Below are 23,322 nucleotides of genomic sequence, written 5' to 3'. Positions count from 1 at the left end.
ATTTCTTTAATTGTTATTTGATTTCTTCAGTGATAAATTTGTTGTTTAGTAGCATATTGTTCAACCTCCACATGTTCCTGTTTTTTTTTTTTTTTAACTTTTGTCTTGCAGTTGATTTCACCTTTCATAATGTTGTGGTTAGAAATGTTGCTTAAAAGGATTTCAATTTTGTTGATTATACTGAGGTTTGTTTCATGTTCCAGCATATGACCTGTCTATCATGGAAAATGTTCCATGTGCACTTGGAAAATATATATTTTCTTCTCTTTTGGTCTGGAGAAGGAAATGGCAACCCACCCCAGTATCCTTGCCTAGAGAATCCTGTGGAGAGAGGAGCCTGGTGGGCTGCTGTCCATAGGGTCGCACAGAATCAGACATGACTGAAGAGACTTAGCATGCATGCATTGGAAAAGGAAATGGCAACCCACTCCAGTATTCTTGCCTGGATAATCCAGGGGACTGAGGAACCTGGTGGGCCACCATCTATGGGGTTACCCAGGATTGAACACGACTGAAGCAACTTAGCAGCAGCTGCTGTTGCTTTTGGCTGGACTGCTCTCTAGCTATCTGTGAAGTTCATCTTGTACAATGTATCTTCCAAGGCCTCTGTTCACTTTTATATTTCCTGTATGGATGACGGGCCCACTGATATAAGTGGGATACATTTAGATTTTCATATTTTCTTATTGGGTTGATTCCCTGACATTATGTAATGCCCTTCTATTTTGTTACAGCCTTTGTTTAAAGTCTATGTTTTCCGATGTAAGTATTAGTATCCAGGTTTTTATTTGCATGGCATACTGTTTTCCATCTTCTCACTTTTAGTCTGTGTGGGTTTTAGATCTGAAGTGAGTCTCCTATAGGCAGCATGTATGTGGGTCTTATTTTTGCATACATTCATCCACTTTATGCCTTTCTATTGGAGTATATAATCCATTTACATTTAAAGTAGTTATTGATATGTATGTACTTATTGTTATATTGTTAATTGTTGAGGGTTGTTTTGTAGTTTCTTTTTTTATTCCCTTCTTATTGTGTTCCTTTAAGGCATAACTAAATTTCCTTGATGAATTTAAACTTTAATCATAATCAAAATAGTTTTTGTCAAACTAGGAAGTAAGGCACAACATTACTATTTAGATAACTTATAACTACATATAATCAACAGCAAACACTATAATTAATGAAGAACTATCAAAGCTTTCATTTTGAGATTAAGAACAAATAAGGAAAATGTGTCTTTATTTATTTGATTCAACTAAATGCTACAGATACAAATAAGTTGAGAAGAAAATTAAAAATTAAGAAAAAGAATAGGCACAACTGTTAGAAAACAAATCTATCATTTTTTCCCCTTTAGATGATATGATTGGTAATATAGGAATTGTTAAAAAGAAAAAAGCTTACTGATAAATTTCTTCAATTAGTATTGACTTTAATCAATGTGCTGATTGATTAAAATCAACAGATACAAAACAGAATTACATTTTCAAATTAAAATCACAAAAAATATAACACACTTGTTAGGGTGATTATTATCATAAAAAAACAACAAGCGTTGGTGAGCATGTTGAAAAATTGGAACATTTGTATACTATTGAAAGGGCTTCCTCTGTGGCTCAAATTTGAAGACTCTTCCTGCATGTCAGGAGATCTGGATTTGATTCCTAGGTCTGGAAGGTCCCCTGGAGAAGACAATGGCAACCCAATCTAGTATTCTTGCCTGGAGAATTCCATTGACAGAGGATCCTGGTGGGCCACAGTCAATGTGGTCACAAAGAGTTTAATGCAATTGAGTGACTAACAAATTGTACAGTACTGATAGGATGAAAAATGGTGCTTCCATTCTGGAAAACAAAATGAATGTTCATAAAAATTTTCTAATAGCATACTACATGATACAGCACTCCCACTTATGGAGTTCAGTTCAGTTCAATTCAGTTCAGTCACTCAGTCATGTCCGACTCTTTGGGACCCCATGAATCACAGCACGCTAGGCCTCCCTGTCCATCACCAACTCCTGGAGTTCACCCAAACTCATGTCCATCGAGTCGGTGATGCCATCCAGCCATCTCATCCTCTGTCGTCCCCTTCTCCTCCTGCCCCAAATCCCTCCCAGCATCAGAGTCTTTTCCAATTAGTCAACACTTCGCGTGAGGTGGCCAAAGTACTGAAGCTTCAGCTTTAGCATCAATCCTTCCGAAGAAATCCCAGGGCTTTTCTCCTTTAGAATGGACTGGTTGGATCTCCTTGCAGTCCAAGGGACTCTCAAGACTCTTCTCCAACACCACAGTTCAAAAGCATCACTTCTTCGGCGCTCAGCTTTCTTCACAGTCCAACTTCCACATCCATACATGACCACTGGAAAAACCATAGCCTTGACTAGATGGACCTTTGTTAGCAAAGTAATGTCTGCTTTTGAATATACTATCTAGGTTGGTCATAACTTTCCTTCCAAGGAGTAAGTATCTTTTAATTTCATGGCTGCAATCAGCATCTGCAGTGACTTTCGAGCCCTCAAAAATAAATTCTGACACTGTTTCCACTGTTTCCCCATCTATTCTTCATGAAGTGATGGGACCAGATGCCATGATCTTAGTTTTCTGAATGTTGAGCTTTAAGCCAACTTTTCCACTCTCTTCTTTCACTTTCATCTAGAGGCTTTTTAGTTCCTCTTCACTTTCTGCCATAAGAGTGGTGTCATCTCCATATCCGAGGTTATTGATATTTCTCCTGGCAATCTTGATTCCAGCTTGTGTTTCTTCCAGCTCAGCATTTCTCATGATGTACTCCGCATTTAAGTTAAATAAGCAGGGTGACAATATACAGCCTTGACATACTCCTTTTCCTATTTGGAACCAGTCTGTTGTTCCATGTCCATTTCTAACTGTTGCTTCCTGACCAGCATATAGGCTTTTCAAGAGGCAGGTCAGGTGATCTGGTATTCCCATCTCTTTCAGAATGTTCCATAGTTTATTGTGACCTACACTGTCAAAGGCTTTGGCATAGTCAATAAAGCAGAAATAGATGTTTTTCTTGAACTCTCTTGCTTTTTCCATGATCCAGCAGATGTTTGCAATTTGATCTCTGGTTTCTCTGCCTTTTCTAAATCCAGCTTGAAGATCTGGAAGTTCACAGAGTATGTATGTACAAAATAATTGAAATTATGGTCTTCAGGAGATGTCTGCACTCCAGTGTTCATAGAAGCATTATTCACAGCAGTCAAGATATGGAAGCAATTCAAATGTCTAATGACAGACAATAAACATTAGAAAATGTGGTATATAGATACAATGGAATTTTATTCAGTCTTAACAGAGAAATTCTACTATTTGTTGCAAAACAGATGTACCTGGAAGGCATTAGGCTAAGTAAGATAATTGATTCACAAAAAGACAGATACTACATAACTACACATTTATATGAGATATGTAAAATAAACTTATAGAAGCAGAAAACAATGATGCTTTCATAGGATGAGAGTGGGGGAGATGAGAAAGAGTTGTTTAAAGGGTATAAAGAGCAAAAGGACAAAGGAAACTTTTGAAAATGATGGATACATTTATTACCTTGATCTTGTTAATACATGATATCATTGATGTGTATTTATGCCCAAATTTGTCAAATTATATTCATTAATTATGATTTTTTTGTTAAAAACCACATTTTTTTGTATATCATAAACAATGAGGAAAATAAACATAAAATATATGACTTACAATTGTATCAAAATATTAAAGTGATTTGTACCTTGCAATGGTCTGGCATATCTTTATGTTCATCTTCAGTAAACCCAAAGACTAGATCTTGACATTTGGCCAAGATATGGATGAGGTTATCTAGTTAGCGATTTATAATATACAATGCAGATTTGATACTCCTTGGATAGTGCCCTATTCTAGCTTATTAACATTATTTAAAATGTATGGATTGCTGAGTTTCAGTTGGTTTAACAATTTGCACAGCTTTTAACTATTCAAATATGATAGAATCTCTCAGTGAAGTTGCACATAGGCATCCCTGGAACTAATATAGCAAACATATTACTTTGTGGTACATAATCCAAAGACTAAGTATATTCTGTGATACTGAGAGAGAACCCAGGAGATTGTGCCTGGAAGTCATGAACTTCTCAACAATTACCATACCCTTTTTCTTCTGCTATATTATATCTGTTATCATTATTACAATCTTTTGGAATATGCTATTTTGAGTTTCATGAGTCTTTACAATTAACTGATTCAGTTCTATTGTTAGAGAGTATGAAAAATTAATATGTATCAGATTGCTACAAAGATTATGAGAAAATATTTAAAAATAAAATTAAAACGATCATAGAGAAGTACAATATTATTTGATTGAAAGTCTCAGCATTATTAAGATATTAATTATCCTCCAGTTTCTCTATAGTTTTAATTGAACCCTCCCAATAATCAAAATAGGAAATTTTGTTCAAGATATTTTATAAGTACAGGATTTATTTTCATACACTTAAAAAATTATAAAACATCAAAAGATGCTCAACATCATTCATTATCAGAGAAATTCAAACCAAAACCATGATGAGGTACCATCCCACGTTGGTCAGAATGTCTGCTATCAAAAAGTCTACAAACAATAAATGCTAGAGAGGTTGTGGAGAAAAGAGAAGCCTTTTACATTGTTGCTGGGAATGCCAACTAGTATGGCCACTATGGAGAATAGTGTGGAGATTCCTTAAAACCTGGAAATAGAACTGCCATACGACCCAGCAATCCTGCTGCTGGGCATACACACCAAGAAAACCAGAATTGAAAGAGACATGTGTATCCCAATGTTCATTGCAACACTGTTTACAATACCTAGGACATGGAAGCAACCTAGATGTCCATTGGCAGACTAACGGATAAGAAAGTTGTGGTATATATACACAACGAGATATTGCTCAACAATTAAAAAGAACACTTTTGAATCAGTTCTAATGAGGTGAATGAAACTGGAGCCTATTATACAGAGTGAAGTAACTCAGAAAGAAAAACACCAATATTGTATATTAACACATATATATGGAATTTACAAAGATGATAATGACAACCGTATACACAAGACAGCAAAATAGACACAGATATAAAGAACAGACTTTTAGACTCTGGGAGAAGGTGACATTGGGATGATTTGAGAAAATAGCATTCAGTTCAGTTCAGTCACTCAATCGTATCAAACTCTTTGTGACCCCATGAATCGCAGTATGCCAGGCCTCCCTGTCCATCACCAACCCCTGGAGTTCACTCAGACTCATGTCCATCGAGTCCGTGATGCCATCCAGCCATCTCATCCTTGGTCGTCCCCTTCTCCTCCTGCCCCCAATCCCTCCCAGCATCAGAGTCTTTTCCAATGAGTCAACTCTTCACATGAGGTATCTAAAGTACTGGAACTTCAGCTTCAGCATCATTCCTTCCAAAGAAATCCCAGGGATGATCTCCTTCAGAATGGACTGTTTGGATCTCCTTGTAGTCCAAGGGACTCTCAAGAGTCTTCTCCAACACCACAGTTCAAAAGCATCAATTCTTTGGCACTCAGCCTTCTTCACAGTCCAACTCTCACATCCATACATGACCACAGGAAAAACCATAGCCTTGACTAGGCGGACCTTAGTCAGCAAAGTACATGTATATTACCATATGTGGAATAGATGACCAGTCCAAGTTCAATGCATGAAACAGGGCACTCAAAACTGGTGCAGTGGGACAACTCAGAGGGATGGGATGGGGTGGGAGGTGGAAGAGGGTTTTGGGATGGGGGACACATATGCACTCATGGCTGATTCATGTCAATAAATGGCAAAACCCACAATACTGTAATTTGCCTCCAATTAAAATAAATTAATTAAAAAACAAATATAAAATATATGACACAATGATTTTCAGATGAATAACAGGTATCACAGGAATGCAATTCCTTGATGAAGTGAAACAAACAGGTGGGCCTTATAATTTACACTGCTTACTGCTTCTCTGCAACATGAGAATAAGGATCCCCAAAGTGAGGATAAAATTCTTATTTAGTTGAGGAAAAATGGATTGGATTTCAGGGTGGAGAAGGTAGCTATAAATTTCAGGATAGATTACGAGAGAGCAGAGAGCTATGTAAATGCACATACAAGCAGAGGAATTAAAAATAAAAAATCAATAGATGGTTTCTCTCAACCATTTGGCTGTGAATGACTGTACACTTGTACAAGGAAAATAGTCCAGGCTGGAGAAGGAACCATTGAGAAACAGTAGATCAAGCAATTCTCAGAGCTCACATGGGGCTAAGACCTTTGGGAATTTCTGTCAGAGAGGAAAGAATTCAAATACACAAAGTATCACATAAAATCCTCAGAGGCTTATCTTAATAATAGAACTAAATTAGCTATAAACCAACAGCTGCTCTGAAACCACACTAGCAAATCTGAAAAGCAAACAAACAAGCAAAAAAGTATTCAGGTGATTTCAAGTAACCAAACTCTGCCTTAAAAAAATTTAGCACAAAGTAATACAAAAAAACATAAGAAATAAAAAAAATGCTTAAAACTCTTATCATCTAAGCAAGCATTCTAAAGCATGAAGAGAAAACCAAAGAACACTCATTATCAGAATGCAATAAATCCAGCAATGGAAGCAGGTCTAGAAATTACAAGGTTGATAGATCTTGATGAAACTGAAAAAGTACAACATAAGAGCATAAAGAAATGAAAAATGAAGAAAAATTGAGTACAGAGAAGCAAATAGATGATAGCAAATTTTTCAGTAACTGAACAATCAAAAATTAAATGGTCTTCAATGAAAAAAGCTGCAAAAAAGAAATGCTGGAGAGGGTGCGGAGAAAAGGGAAACCTCCTACACTGTTGGTGGGAATGTAAATTGGTACTGTCATTATATAGAACCTTATGAAGTTCCTTTAAAAAATAAAACTATAACTAACATTCAAATGAGTATATCTTTCCTTTTCTCCTTTGCTTTTCACTCCCCTTCTTTTCACAGCTATTTGTAAGGCCTCCTCAGACAGCCATTTTGCTTTTTTGCATTACTTTTTATTGGAGATGGTCTTGATATCTGTTTCCTGCACAATGTCATGAAACTCTGTCCATAGTTCATCAGACAGTCTGTCTGTCAGATCTAGTCCCTTAAATCTATTTCTCACTTCCACTGTATAGTCATAAGGGATTTGATTTAGGTCATACCTGTATGGTGTAGTGGTTTTCTCCACTTTCTTCAATTTCAATCTGAATTTGGTAATAAGGAGTTCATGATCTGAGCCATGATCTGAGTCAGCTCCAAGTCTTGCTTTTGCTGACTATATAGAGCTTTTCCATCTTTGTCTGCAAAGAATATAATTAATCTGATTTTGGTGTCTACCATCTGGTAAGGTCCATGTGTAGATTTTTCTCTTGTGTTGCTGGAAGAGGGTGTTTGCTATGACAAGTGCATTCTCTTGGCAGAACTCTATTAGCCTTTGTCCTGCTTCATTCTGTACTCCGAGGCCAAATTTGTATGTTACTCCAGGTGTTTCTTGACTTCCTACTTTTGCATTCATAGAACTGTTCAACTTCAGATTCTTCAGCATTATTAATCGGGGCATAGACTTGGATGACCATGATATTGAATGGTTTGTCTTGGAAACGAAGAGAGATCATTCTGTCGTTTTTGATATTGCATTCAAGTACTGCATTTCAGGCTTTTTTGTTCACCATGATGGCTACTCCATTTATTCTAAGGGATTCCTGCCAACAGTAGTAGATGTAATGGTCATCTGAGTTAAATTCACCCATTCCAGTCCATCTTAGTTCACTGATTCCTAGAATGTCGATGTTCACTCTTGCTATCTCCTATTTGACCACTTCCAGTTTGCTTTGATTGATGGACCTAACATTCCAGGTTCCTATGCAATATTGCTCTTTACAGCATTGAACCTTTCTTCTATCACCAGTCCAATCCATAACTGGGTGTTGTTTTTGCTTTGGATGCGTCCCTTCATTCCATCTGGAGTTATCTAAAATACAATATAGCTGAATGGCAGATAAAATCCACAATATTAATGATTATATTAATTATGAATCAAAATATGTCTCAGTGAAAATATAGTTTCAAAATGAATAAAAAAGCAAGATCCAACTATATGTCTATGAAAGATATACTTAGATTCAAATAGGTTTAAAGCAAAAAATTTAAAAAAGGATATATCATGTAAAGTATTATGTACAGTTAATGTAAAGTAAAATAAATTATTTTGGGTAAAAGAATGACTGTGCTATCAGAGAAAAATAGATTTATAAGTATGATTATTAGTAGAGTAAAAAGGATTAATTTAGAGTGATAATTTTGTATTAATGCATCAAGGAGTTAGATACATATCAATAAAACTTTAAAATACAGGAAGAAAAAAGTAAAAAGATTAATGATAGAAAGATTTAAATACTTTTTTTTTTTATACAACAACTAGACAGAAAATCTGTAAGGAGAAGACTTCAACAACAGTATTAACAAAATTAACTTAATTGATATATATATATATATATATATATATATATATATATATATATATATATATATATAAAACATTCTACCCAACATTAGCAGGAAACTAGCTATTTTCATATGCTCATGGAATATTCAGGATAGCAATATAATAGGTCATAAAACATATCTTAAGAAAGTCAAAAGAATTGAGCATATGAAGTATTATCCCAAATACTATGGAATTAAATTTGAGATCAATCAGAAAAAAATATACAAGAAATTCCAAATATTTCTAAATAAACACATGTGAATAAGCTATGGGCCAAACAAAAATCAAAATGAAATTAAAATCTATATATCCTAAACTATATCATCTATCTATATATATATCCTAAACTATATCATTCTAAACTGATATAGTTTGATGATATGATATCATCCTATATCATATATATATCCTAAACTATATCATCAGGAGAGTGATAGCATAGTACAAAGAAGCTTGCTGACTAAACCCTGAGCAAATTGTAAATACTTGCTTAAAAGAATTAAGCTGTGATTACTGGTACAACTCGTTCCAGTTTTTGTCTAACATTTTACCCACTTACCCTTAGTATATTTCAAATTGTATGGCTTCAGAAATTGTGTCTGTGCATATGTGTGTATGTTTGTGTGATGTATGCAGTGCTATATCACTTAAACCCTGTAGGAGGGCATGGCAATCCACTCCAGTATTCTTGCCTGGAGAATCCCCATGGACAGAGGAGTCTGGCGAGCAACAGTTCATGGGGTCGCAAAGAGTAAGACACAACTGAGCGTATACACAGCATATCACTTAAAACCACTTTCAAATCAATTTAGATGAATATCATTCACAAAAATTAACAGGAAAAGATGCAATTAAAAAACATTACATACATTCAATTAAGAAGATATGATTAGTTAATGCTAGCTTGCCATTTTTACTTCATAATTTTGGAAATATTAAGTGTTTTATGTGCACTGTTAAGTTAATAAAGAAGAAAAATCTATCTCAATGTTAACTTACTATATTTAAAATTTTTACTTGAAAATCTATGCTGAAGTTAAAATGTTGGATATTATGAAATGTCTATAGAAATGCAAGTTTAGCATAGATGAAAGGAGCTACAAAAATTGCTACTTACAAATAGATTTTTGCTAAAATCAACCTTTTTAGTTGATAGACTCAGTAGAAACACATGCCATATTAATGATGGTAATGAAAAATGACAATGTGAAAAATATAAATTTGAGTTAATACCATTCAAAATTCATATATACATATGAGATTGTTATTAAATCTTTCTTATATCAATTTTCTTTCTAAATGTGGTAGTATAACATTTTTTAAAAGATCAATGTGCCATCTGTTTTAAACGCATTTTGCCCATAATAAATAAGGACACATGCTGAAAGCATGCAGTTTCATTGACTATAATGAACTTAAAATACCAAAAAATTTAGTGTAGCATTAAATACAAGCCATATTTCTGACAAGTGACTGACTTCTGACACAAAAAGCTCACCTTAACAATTAAATATATATTAGCTATACAATAGTGATTTCTTTATAACTTTTCTCTGATGTCTAGGCTGTGTGCTAAGTTGCTTCAGTCATGTCCCACTCTTTGCAACTATATGGACCATAGCCCACCAAGCTCCTCTGTCCATGGGATTCTCCTGGCAAGAATACTGGAGTAAGTTGTCATTTCCTCCTCCTGGGGATCGTCCCAACCCAGGGATTAAACTTAATGTCTAGGCAACTAAGTTTAACTCATATGAAATATGTTTTCATCTCTAAATTTAATGACTATTGCTTGAGAACAGAAATCTAAGTCAACTATGGGTTATTGATTATTGCTATAATTGGCATTTGGATATTCTGTAAATTAGAAGTAAGTCAATGTGTACATGGGATAACCAATCTCTTTTAAAGTCCACCACATGGAAACATATATCTTACTGAGTAACTGGAAACTTGTATTGAACCTATGTTTAGACCAAGAATATATTTTGTGTAGTTGAGACAGAAGTAGAAACAGAGGTATATATGTGTGTATATGTATATATATATACATACAAAAACAGACCAGTTTGTGAGGTTTTTTGTTGTTCAATAGCTAACTCATGTCCGACTCTTTGTGACTCCATGGACAGCTGTTTTTTTTTTTTTTTGTTTGTTTCTTGTTGTTGTTTTTTTTTTTTAATTTCTATTTCCTAGTGTAACCTGTTGATAAGGAACTATCTTATCAATAGGATAAGATAGTGCCTTCCTTCTTTCTTTCCTTTTTTCCTCCCTTTCTTCCTTACCTTTCCGCTACATCCTCCTCCCCTTCCTTATTCCATTTCTTTTTTATAAGTTAAAAATCACCAAGTACTAGGAACTGTTCCTGGTACTGAGGATATAAAGATGAATAAAATATACATTCTGCATTAAGGGCATAATGTAACAATGTAAAAACATAAATGTAATAATATGTGCCAGGAATATGTGCTGCACATATATGTACTGATTTCATTGGGAATATAAAAGACAATAAAAAATTATAAGTGTATAGTGTGGAGGGATATTACATATGAAACATGAAGGAGCTGACTCAGGAGAACTTGCATTATTTCTTTTGTGAAGTATGTATAATATTTTATGCATGATATATATTACAATTTTAATTTCAAGAAAATATTTTTATTGTTTGGTAATGTGTATTAGATATTTTATATACTAACTAAAGAGAGACTCTACCATGACATATCTTTTACTTCTGTAAAATGAACTTTAGTAATTTGATGCCAGAAAATATGGCGGATTCATGTTGATGTATGGCAAAACCAATACAATATTGTAAAGTAATTAACCTCCAATTAAAATAAATAAATTTATATTTTAAATAAATAAATTAAAAAAGAAATGTGGTCCCAATTTTAAATGTACAATAAGTTGAGAGCAGGAGAAATGAAAATCACACAGAAAGTAAAACTAGGCTTGAAACTTGAATTATTGGTTAAATCCTCTCATGAAGTTTCCCTAAGAACAGTCTATGTAGCACCCTCATATATGGATATTTCTTGTACCACCTGACAGCTTGGGCTAAGATAGTGAACTTCCAGACCACTTCAAGTACTCCTTTATTGTGGTAGAAGAAACCTCCTTCATGATCCTTCAATTTTATAGTCTCAGATACAAAATTTGTGGTTTTAAGGTTGAGGAACTTTTCATGTTATAAAGCTTTACTTTCAAAAAACATTTACATTTTATAACACTGAAGAACTTGAACTCAGTATGCAAGACAGCAAAAGAGACACAGATGTGTAGAGCGAACTTTCGGACTCAGAGGGAGAGGGAGAGGGTGGGATGATTTGGGAGAATGGCATTGAAACATGTATATATCACGTAAGAAATGAATCACTAGTCTATGTTTGATACAGGATGCAGGATGCTTGGGGCTGGTGCACCGGGATGATCCAGAGAGATGATATGGGTGGGAGGTGGGAGGGGGGTTCATGTTTGGGAACTCATGTACACCCGTGGTGGATTCATGTCAATGTATGGCAAAACCAATACAGTATTGTAAAATAAAGTAAAAATAAAAATAAAAAAAAAGAATACATTTGAATAAGTTCTAATGAGGTGGATGAAACTGGAGCCAATTATACAGAGTGAAGTAAGCCAGAAAGAAAACCACCAATATAGTGTATTAATGCATATATATGGAATTTAGAAAGATGCTAATGATAACCCTGTATGTGAGACAGCAAAATACACAAATGTATAGAACAGTCTTTTGCACTCTGTGGGAGAGGGAGAGGGTGGGATGATTTGGGAGAATGGCATTGAAACATGTATAATATCATATAAGAAATGAATCGCCAGTCTAGGTTTGATGCATGATACTGGATGCTTGGGGCTGGTGCACTGGGATGACCCAGAGGGATGGTATGGGGAGGGAGGTGGGAGGGGGGTTCAAGGTTTGTAACAGGTGTACACCCATGGCGGATTCATATTGATGTATGGCAAAACCAATACAATATTGTAAACTAATTAGCCTCCAATTAAGATAAATAAATTTAAATTAAAAAATAAAAAAGAACTTGAATTATTTTTAATATTCTGCAGTAAAGTAAATGGGGAAAGAATTTGAAAAAAAAAAAAAAAAGCCTACACATATATGTATAAGTGAACCACTTTTCTGTACACCTAAAACTAACATAGCATTGTCAATCACATGTATTCCAATGCAAAATAATAAAGAATTTAAGTTATTTGTATATGCACCATTATTTGGAATTTATTAAAACTGTATGAGTTAAATAGGTCACATCCTACCACCTAACTCTATTTCTTTCCTTTAGAGTTTTTTTGATATGTAGTTGAATATAGTATACTGCACACTTTTAAAGCCTATAGTCTGATAAGTTTTGTCTTATGTATGTATCAAGGAAACCAACACCACAATTCCAATAATGAACATGTAATATCTATCACCTCTAAAATTTTTCTTGTGCACTTCGTAGTGCCTCCTTCCCTTAACTCTGGCCAACTGTATATCTGCTTTCCAGAATTATACCTCAGTTACAAATTTCCCTTAAAGAAAATTAAGAAATTTGGCAAAGATCAACATTGCCTACATACAGTGGAATTAATGTTTGAATTATAGTCTGATTTTTAAACTAGTCTTATTTTCATTATTTCATTACTTATTTTCATTGCATTATTTTATTACTCACATTTGAATAACGAGAACTCTTCTGAGAAATCTCTGCATGAGAACAGTGGCGTTCCTCATAATGTTGGAATGTTTCTGATTTAAAAACACTGTTCTGTGAGCAGTAATAGCCCAGTGAAATGAGTTCAGGAAAGTTGAAACTGCAGCACTCAATGAGATTGATTATGTCCCTGAATTTGAAATTATTTCCAGCCTCTTTTTCTCCCCAAATCTCCCCTGACACTCTTCTCAATGGATTCACAGCTAATAATCTTGCTTCAAATCAGAAGAGAAAATGAAGGTGGACATATGTAGAAACTCAGCATCTCTCAAATTCATATATCTACTTGATAAAAGCATAACTAGATTTTTGCCTTCCTTCTTATAATAATGAAGCATCCTTGCTATGACCAAAAGCCAAAAATTTCATTGTTCTTTAGATCTCTGTTCAGTCACTTATTTAAGGACATTATTCCTAAAATTAATCTTTCCTTTCATTTGAATCTGGTGGATTATTCTGTTGTTGTTCAGTTGCTCAGTCTTGTCTGACTCTTTGAGACCCATGGGCTGCAGCATGCCAGGCTTCCCTGTCCATCACCATCTCCCAGAGCTTGCTCAAACTCATGTCCTTTGAGTCAGAATTATCCCAGAAATTGAATAATCTTGCCCCTCATTAATTTCCCTATCTCCTGAATATTTCCATTGCACCTCTTGAGCATTCTTTTGTTCTAGGTTTTTGTCATTTTAAAATCCCTTTCTTTATTGCCTTCAAGTGCTATCTACCAATTGAAAATATTTTGTATTTTGAAAGAAGTGGAGAATCATGTTTGTATCTACATTAAAAATCAATATAAAATAAACTCTTTTCAGTTTGATATTACTGTGTTGTCATAATTTTTTTTTAATTTTTAAAGTTTGAGAAAATGGAATAAGAATCTTATTTTATATATTCAAGAAGAAAAGACTAGACGCTGTGAAACAAAACAGAAATTTTTGCTCTTGGTTTTTTATCTCTCAGTTCAGTTCAGTTCAGTTCAGTCGCTCAGTCGTTGTCCGACTCTTTGCGACCCCATGAATTGCAGCACGCCAGGCTTCCCTGTCCATCACCAACTCCTGGAGTTCACTTAGACTCATGTCCATCGAGTCAGTGATGCCATCCAGCCATCTCATCCTCTGTCGTCCCCTTCTCCTCCTGCCCTCAATCCCTCCCAGCATCAGAATCTTTTCCAATGAGTCAAGTCTTCGCATGAGGTGGCCAAAGTACTGGAGTTTCAGCTTTAGCATCATTGCTTCCAAAGAAATCCCAGGGCTGATCTCCTTCAGAATGGACTGGTTGGATCTCCTTGCAGTCCAAGGGACTCTCAAAAGTCTTCTCCAACACTGCAGTTGAAAAGCATCAATTCTTCGGTGCTCAGCCTTCTTCACAGTCCAGCTCTCACATCCATACATGACCACAGGAAAAAACATAGCCTTGACTAGACAGACCTTAGTCGGCATAGTAATGTCTCTGCTTTTGAATATACTCTCTAGGTTGGTCATAACTTTTCTTCCAAGGAGTAAGCTTCTTTTAATTTCATGGCTGCAATCACCATCTGCAGTGATTTTGGAGCCCCCCAAAATAAAGTCTGACACTGTTTCTATTGTTTCCCCATCTATTTCCCATGAAGTGATGGAACCGGATGCCATGATCTTCACTTTCTGAATGTTGAGCTTTAGGCCAACTTTTTCACTCTCCTCTTTCACTTTCATCACGAGGCTTTTTAGTTCCTCTTCACTTTCTGCCATAAGGGTGGTGTCATCTGCATATCTGAGGTTATTTTTATCTCTAGACATCAAGAAAACCTCATCTATATAAGGTCTACAGATTGATATGTGCCATTTAGGATAGATATGTGATGCTTGTTCTGTTTAACACCTATATGTGTGACTGTTAACTGAACAGTTAAGAGGTCATGTCTTATCATTAAGTAATTGACTATTATACAGTAATAGAGCAGTGAGGTGAAAGATGTCATTTATTCAGGAATCTTAATTGATAGAAAGTGGTCATGGATGAATACATTTTTCTTCATTCTGAGTAGCTTGGCCAGTGGAACTGATTAGTGTCAAAGCAATCCCCAGTGACTCACTGTTCCTGTTATCTCTCTCCTTCTGGGAAGTTAATATACTAATCTTCTCTTGTTCACAAACTGATATGTGATAGATAGTTGTCAGGTTGGAATGTGTGGTGTCAGTAGCACAAATAACAATCTCCCTTTTACATGTTATCTTTCTGAGGGCAGTCACTGACATCATCCAGCTTCCCTTCACAGGACAACTGTGATGCAAACCCAAGGAAAAAGGCTATTATCTTTGATGATTTGATAAAGAAGCAGAGGTACTGAGATAGCAAGTGACAACCTCAAGGTGACTTTAAGGATGAACATGAGAGATTACCTGATACTAATATATTGCCTTCTACAGTCTTCATATAGTACCTGGAGGGATCTTATCAAAACACAAATTAAATTATGTCAATTCTTGTAAATGCTTTCCCACTTAAATTCTTTCCCACTCTTTCCTGTGAACTAGGAGACTTTATATAAATTGACCTCAGCCCACTCTGAACACTCACCTGTATCCCAGGTTCATTCTTCTCTTAATTCTATGCTTTTCAAATTTTCCTCAAGTTTGACACACGTAGAAAAGGTGCAATGAGATGGACACTGTCAAGATCAGTGAATTTGGGCCCAGGAACTTAGGACACAGGTACCATGCCCAGCTGTCTGGAGGAATAAGTGTATTGATGTCTCCATATATCTCTAAGCATTTTTCATCATGCTGTTGTGACTTGATTCAGTTGGGAAGCTGCCCTTCTTTCTATTTCTCATGTACTAAGCTTATTCTCCTGGTTAAAGTATTTGCATCTACTGTTTCCTTTGCCTTGGATACTTATTTTTTGGAACCTTACATAGTTCTCTATCAATTCAAGTATCAGGTCAAATATCAGCTTAAGAGAGAGATTTGTCTGACAATGAAACCCAAAATAATAATTTAGTCATCATCTATCACATCCCTGCTAGCTTCCATGGTGGCCCAGACAGTAAAGTGTCAGCCTGCAATGTGGGAGACCTGGGTTCAGTCCCTGTGTCAGGAGGATACCCTGGAAAAGGAAATGACAACCTGCTCCAGCACTCTTGCCTGGAAAATCCCATGGACGGGGGAGCCTGGTGGGCTACTGTTCATGGGGTGGCAAAGAGTTGGACATGACTGAGTGACTTTACTCACTCATCACATCCCTTGCTTAGCCTTATTTTCTTCCTAGTGTTTAAGGCTAACTGGGTTTATCTTGTTTTCCTTATTGGTTACTTTTCTCTCTCCTGTAGAATGTCAGCTGATGAAAGATGGTGCCTACTTTGTCTTATACAATACTATGGTCCTATTGCCTACTATGTTTTCTGTTATATAAAGAAGGGGTAAACATTCATTGTTTATGAATGAGGCAAAAGATGACATGATTGGACAGCATCACCAATTCAATGGACATGAACTTGGGGAAACTCCAGGAGATGGTGAGGGACAGGGAAGCCTGGCATGCTGCAGCCTATGGGGTCACAGAGAGTTGGACATGACTTGGCAACTGAACAACAGCAAAAAAAAAAAAAAATTCATTGGAGGATATACTTCACAAAATCTAGGCTTTCCAAGATTTCTACTTTGCTATATTATTTCTAGTTTTTACAGCAGCAGATGCCAGAACACTACTGTACATAACCATTGATCTTTCACTGAGCTCTAACAGGAATTGGTGATTATATCTCTGTATTGAAATGGATTACTTACTGTGCCAAAATAATCAATAAAAAATCAGATTGATTATAATCTTTGCAGCCAAAGATGGAAAAAACTCTATACAATCATCAAAAACAAGATATAGAGTTGACTGTGGCTTAGAAATTCAGGCTTAAATTTAAGAAGTAGGTAAAACCACTAGGCCATTCAGGTATTAAACAGCGGAGGTGTCAAAGACTCAAGGGATTAGATCTGGTGAAGAGACTGTCTGAAGAATTATGGACAGGGGTTCCTAGCATGTACAGGAGGCAGGGACTAAAACCATCCCAAGGAAAAAGATGTGCAAGAAGGCAAAGTGGCTGTCTGAGGAGGCTGTACAAAGACCTGAGGAAAGAAGAGAAGTGAAAGGCATGGGAGAAAGGGAAAAATATACCCAACTGAATGCAGAATTCCAGAGACTATCAGGAGAGATAATAAGGTCTTCTTCAATGACAAAAGCAAAGAAGTAGAAGAAAGTAATAGAATTGGAAAGACAAGATCTCTCCAAGAAAATTGGAGATATCAAGAGAATATTTCATGAAAGGACAGGCATGATAAAAGACAGAAATGGCAAGGATGTAATAGAGGAGGAAGAGAGTAAGAAGAGGTGGCAGGAATGCACAGAAAAAACTACACAAAAAAGGTCTCAGATAACCATAATGGTGTGGCCACTCAGTAAGAGCCAGTCATCGTGGAGTGTGATGACACATGGGGCTTAGGAAACATTACTAAAAACAAAGTTAGTGGAGGTGATGGAATTCCAGTTGTGCTATTTAAAATTCTAAAAGATGATGCTGTTAAAGTGCTGTGCTCAATATGCTTCAAATTTGGAAAACTCAGCGGTGGCCACAGGACTGGAAAAGGTCAGTTTTCATTCATTACCTGTCTCCTGAGAAATCTATATGTGGGTCAAGAAGGAAGACTTAGAACCTTACATGGAACAGCTGATTGGCTCAAAATAAGAAAGATATATAAGAAGGCTATATATTGACACCCTATTTATTTAACTACTCTGCACCCTGTGCAGAGTACATCATGCAAAATGTCAGGCTGGATGAAGCACAAGTTGGAATCAAGACTGCTAGGAGAAACATCAATAACCTCAGATATGTAGATGATACCACTCTAACGGCAGAAAGTGGAGAGGAACTTAAGAGCCTCTTGAGGAGGGTGAAAGAGGACAGTGAAAAAAACTGGCTTAGAAGTCAATATTCAAAAACCTATGATCATGGCATCCAATCCCTTCACTTCATTATAAATAGAAGGGGGAAGAAGTGGAAATAGTGACAGATTTTATTTTCTTGGTCTCCATAATCACTGTGGACAATGACTGCACCCATGATATTAAAAGATGCTTGCTCTTCAGAAAGAAAACAATGACAAATCAAGACAGTGCACCAAAAAGCAAAGGCATCATTTTGTCCACAAAGTTCCATATAGTCAAAGCAATGGTTTTTCCAGTAGTCATGTATGCATGTGTTAGTTGGACCATAAAGAAGGCTAAGTGTCAAAGAATTGTTGCTTTCAAATTGTGGTGCTGTATGCTAGCAAAGTAATGCTCAAAATTTTCGAAGCTAAGCTTCAACAGTATGTGAACCTAGAATTTCCAGATGTTCGAGATGGGTTTAGAAAAGGCAGAGGAATCAAAGATCAAATTGACAACATCCACTTGATCATTAAAAAAGCAAGAGAATCCCGGAAGAAAAAAAAAAAAACAAACAAACATGTTTATCTGCTTCATTGGCTGCACTAAAGCCTTTGACTGTGTGAATGACAACAAACTGTGGAAAATTCTTAAAGAGATGGGAATGCCAGATCACCTTACCTGCCGCCTGAGAAATCTGTATGCTGGTGAAGAAGCAACAGTTATAACTGGTCATGGAACAATGGAACTGTTTCAAAATTGAGAAAGGAATACATCAAGGCTGTATGTTGTCATCCTAATTATTTAACTTATTTGCAGAGTATATCATGTGAAATGCCAGGCTGGATAAAGCATAAGCTAGAATCAAGATTGCCAGGAGAAATATCAATATCCTCAGATATGCAGATGACACTACCATAATGGCAGAAAGTAAAGAGGAACTAAAAAGCCTCTAGATGAAAGTGAAGGAGAGTGAAAAAATTGGCTGAAAACTCAACATTCAAAAAATGAAGATCATGGCATCCAGTCCCATCACTTCATGGCAAATAGACGGGAAAACAATGGAAACAGTGACAGACTATTTTCTTGGTCTCCAAAATCACTGCAGATGGTGACTGCCAGCATGAAATTAAAGGATGCTTGATCCTTAGAAGAAAAGTTATGATCAACTTAGATAGCATATTAGAAAGCAGAGACATTACTTTGCTGACATTTGCTGACAATGTTCTGCTTCATCAAAGCTATTGTTTTTCCAGTAGTCATGTATGGATTCGAGAGTTGGACCATAAAGAAAGCTGAGTGCCGAAGAATTGATGTTTTTGTACTGTGGTTTAAGAAGACTGTTGAGAGTCCTTTGGACTGCAAGGAGATCAAACCAATCAATCCTAAAGAAAATCAGTCCTGATTATTCATTGGAAGGCCTGATGGTAAAGCTCCAATACTTTGGCCACCTGAGGATAAGAATTGACTCACTGGAAAAGACCCTGATGCTGGGAAAGATTGAAGGTAGGGGAAGAAGGTTTCCACAGAGGATGAGATGGTTGGATGGCACCATTGATTCAATGGACATAAGTTTGAGCAAGTTTCAGGAGTTGGTGATGGACAGGGAAGCCTGGTGAGCTACAGTCCATGGGGTCCCAAAGAGTTGGACATGACTGAGTGACATAAATGAATTGACTGAGGCCTTGAGAGTATCTTGGACTGCATAGAGATCAAACCTGAATATTCACTGAAGGACTGTTGCTGAAGCTCCAATTCTTTTGCCACCTGATGTGAAGAGCTGACTCACTGGAAAAAACCCTAAAGCTGGGAAAGATTGAAGACAAAAGGAGAAAAGGGCTGAGAGGATGATATGGTTACTAGCAACACCGACTCAACCAAAGTGAATTTGATGAGACTTGGGAACAATTAAAGCTCGACATTACATAGGTTTGGGTAAACTCCGGGAGTCGGTGATGCACAGGGAGGCCTGGCATGCTGCGATTCATTGGGTCGCAAAGAGTCGGACATAACTGAGTGACTGAACTGAACTAAACTGAACCGGAACATAGTGGAGGACAGGGAAACCTGGTCTGCTTCAGTCCATGGGGTCGCAAAGAGTCAGACATAACTTAGTAACTGAAAAAGAAGTATTGCATATCATAAAGATTTCACTGAAAATACATGGAGAAATCCATCTTTCTATTGAAATGAATGTCCCAGGTCTACAGCAAGAGTTCACACTGCCATAGTGAAGACTTCCAAAAAGTAGGCCTTCACACATTTCCTTTTTAGATTACTTGACTTGTATAAGAATTCTCATCTTTCCTAAGTACTTCTTACATCCTTTCATCTCTAAAAGGTGATATCAACACTATACTTTAGGAGTAAATACACTACAATTAGAGTCAAGATTCTTAGTTACTAACGTTGGCATTGGTCTAACTGGCAAATCTGGGAAGGCAACTAATGAATATTTCCTTTACTCACTTTAGGATGCTCAACTGTAAATTTAGTGATTAAAGTATAGATAGGAAAGCCATGAGAAAAAAAAAAAAAAAAAAAAAACTAAGCTAGTATATAGAAAGACTGTTTTAGAGTTATAAATGAACACAATGTTATCTGAGTACAAGTCGTGCCTTTCTTAAATAAAATAGCTTATTGTTTCCCTTACCACTCTGACTTTAATTCTATGCAAGTGTGTAGTTCAGTTTTTTTTTTTTTTTATTGTATTATGTTCCTCAGTTTCATGTCAACACATGAAACTAATTTGCTTTCCAGAATGGCTACAATGGCTAATGATTTCACAAAATCTTTACAAAGCAAATTATGTCAAAGTATTTAATGGAATTAAAGAAAAATCAAACTGTGGTAAGGTTAAAAACAGAAAGAAGCAATCCCTTATCTTCAATCATTTTATAAAAACTCTACTCTCCTCACTACCATGCTATTCCATTCCCAATAGGAAAGCACTCTCATCTGTTTTGCTATTACATTCATATTGTTAAGTAATATTAATGTATAGCTATGTCTTCATTAATTCCTTGAGAAAAACCAGTCTATCATATTTTAACCCAGATATTTATTACCAAAGTAATATAGAACTTGCTATTTAATCTTATTCTGCATGTTTCCTCATCTGTAAATGTAGATAGTAACTTTACCCCTTTCTGTCATGTGGGTTGATTAAGTTAATGCATTTAAATTACCTAGAACATTATATAACTCATATTAAGCCGATGTAAAAATAATCTTATTATTCAGTGTTAGACTTTGCCATTTGATATTGGAATGCATTCTTAAATAAATGTGATTATGTTATATACCATTTTAGTGCACACTTCTTGCTTTATTCCTTTTTTACTAATGACATTACTTGATGTTTATTTTTTTCTATCTATTTTACATATGGTAATGTAAGTTTCCATGTTACTCTTTCCATACATCTCATCCTCTCCTCCCCTCTCCCCATGTCCATGAGTCTATTCTCTATGTCTCTTTCTCCACTGTTGCCCTCTAAATAAATTCTTCAGTACCATTTTTCTAGATTCCATAAATATATGTTGGCATATGATATTTATCTTTCTCTTTCTGGATCACTTCACTTTGTATAATAGGTTCTAAGTTCATCCACCTCATTAGAACTGACTCAAATGTGTACTTTTTTATGGCTGAGTAATATTCCATTGTGTATATATACCACAACTTCTTTATCCATTCATCTGTCAGTGGACATTTAGGTTGCTTCCATGTTCTAGCTATTGTAAATAGTGCTGCAGTGAACAATGGGATAAATATGTCTCTTTCAACTTTGGTTTCCTCAGGGTATATGCCTAGGGGTGGGATTGCTGGGTCATATGGTGGTTTTATTTCTAGTTTTTTAAGGAATCTCCATACCATCTTCCATAGTGGCTGTATCAGTTTGCATTTCCACCAACAGTGCAAGAGCATTCCCTTTTCTCCACACCCTTTCCAGTATTTATTGTTTGTAGACTTTTTGATGAGGGTCATTCTGACCAGTGTGAAGTGATATCTCATTGTGGTTTTGAATTGCATTTCTCTAATAAGTAGTGATGTTGAAGATATTTTCATGTGTTTCTTAGTCATCTGGATGTCTTCTTTGGAGAAATGCCTGTTTGCCTGTCTTCTACAGGCATTTGGGCAACTTTCTGGAGGGAAAATGTTTCCTCACACATCAGGAGGCAGAAAATGCTTTCCTATAGTTTGCTGAAACCAAAAGCATGGATTTTTATGTTACAGGAGTGAACAAATTTGTTTCTTACAGATAAAAATGTGTGGGTTGTAATGGTTCCCATTCTTATTAATAAAGATGTGTATAGTCTACTTACAATTTAAAACCACAATTACGTTTGCAGCAAACTAACGATAAGCAATCAACTGATGGCGGTGATAGGTGTCCTAATTCTTCTTCTTCTTTATTAATACCATGCTATATCCCATTTTCTTTAAACCTCATCCTCCCAATAAATTATATCTTAATTTTAGTTGAATTCATTTTCTTTATTATGCTGCTGTAGTTATCTGTTTTTCCCTCAAGTAGTATATTAAATAAATTTTCTTACACAAATTTTAGGCATTTTTTTTCTGGAGTTAAACATTCAGATTCTGTCTCTATCCTCTCTCCCTTTATCTCTCTGATAAGCTGTGTTTTCAAATATTCCCTGCAATGGCTATCAGATAATGTTTTCCCTTAACACCCTGTGGCTCTATAAACCATTTCTCAACTCAATCACCCATATTATTGCTGCTGCTACTGCTGCTGCTAAGCCACTGCAGTTGTATCCAACTCTGTGAAACCTGATAGACGGCAGCCCACCAGGCTCCCTCGTCCCTGAGATTCTCCAGGCAAAAACACTAGAGTGGGTTGCCATTTCCTTCTCCAATGCATGAAAGTGAAAAGTGTAAGTGAAATTGCTCAGTCTTGTCTGACTCTTAGCAACCCCAATGGACTGCAGCCTACCAGGCTCCTCTGCCCATGGGATTTTCCAGGCAAGAGTACTGGAGTGGGGTGCCATTGCCTTCTCCATATCATATTATTATGTTGTATAATTTTTTGTATTAGTTGCTTTCTGAGGATTATCCCTTATGGGGTTTTAAAAAACCTGCTCCTATCCAGATTGGTAGAGTTTGAGAACTGGCATATAGTGACATTTTGAAGCTTTTT

Source organism: Capricornis sumatraensis, chromosome 16 (genome assembly GCF_032405125.1).
Source record: "Capricornis sumatraensis isolate serow.1 chromosome 16, serow.2, whole genome shotgun sequence".
NCBI classification, from domain to species: Eukaryota; Metazoa; Chordata; class Mammalia; order Artiodactyla; family Bovidae; genus Capricornis; species Capricornis sumatraensis.
Note: the sequence above shows the minus strand (reverse complement) of the source record.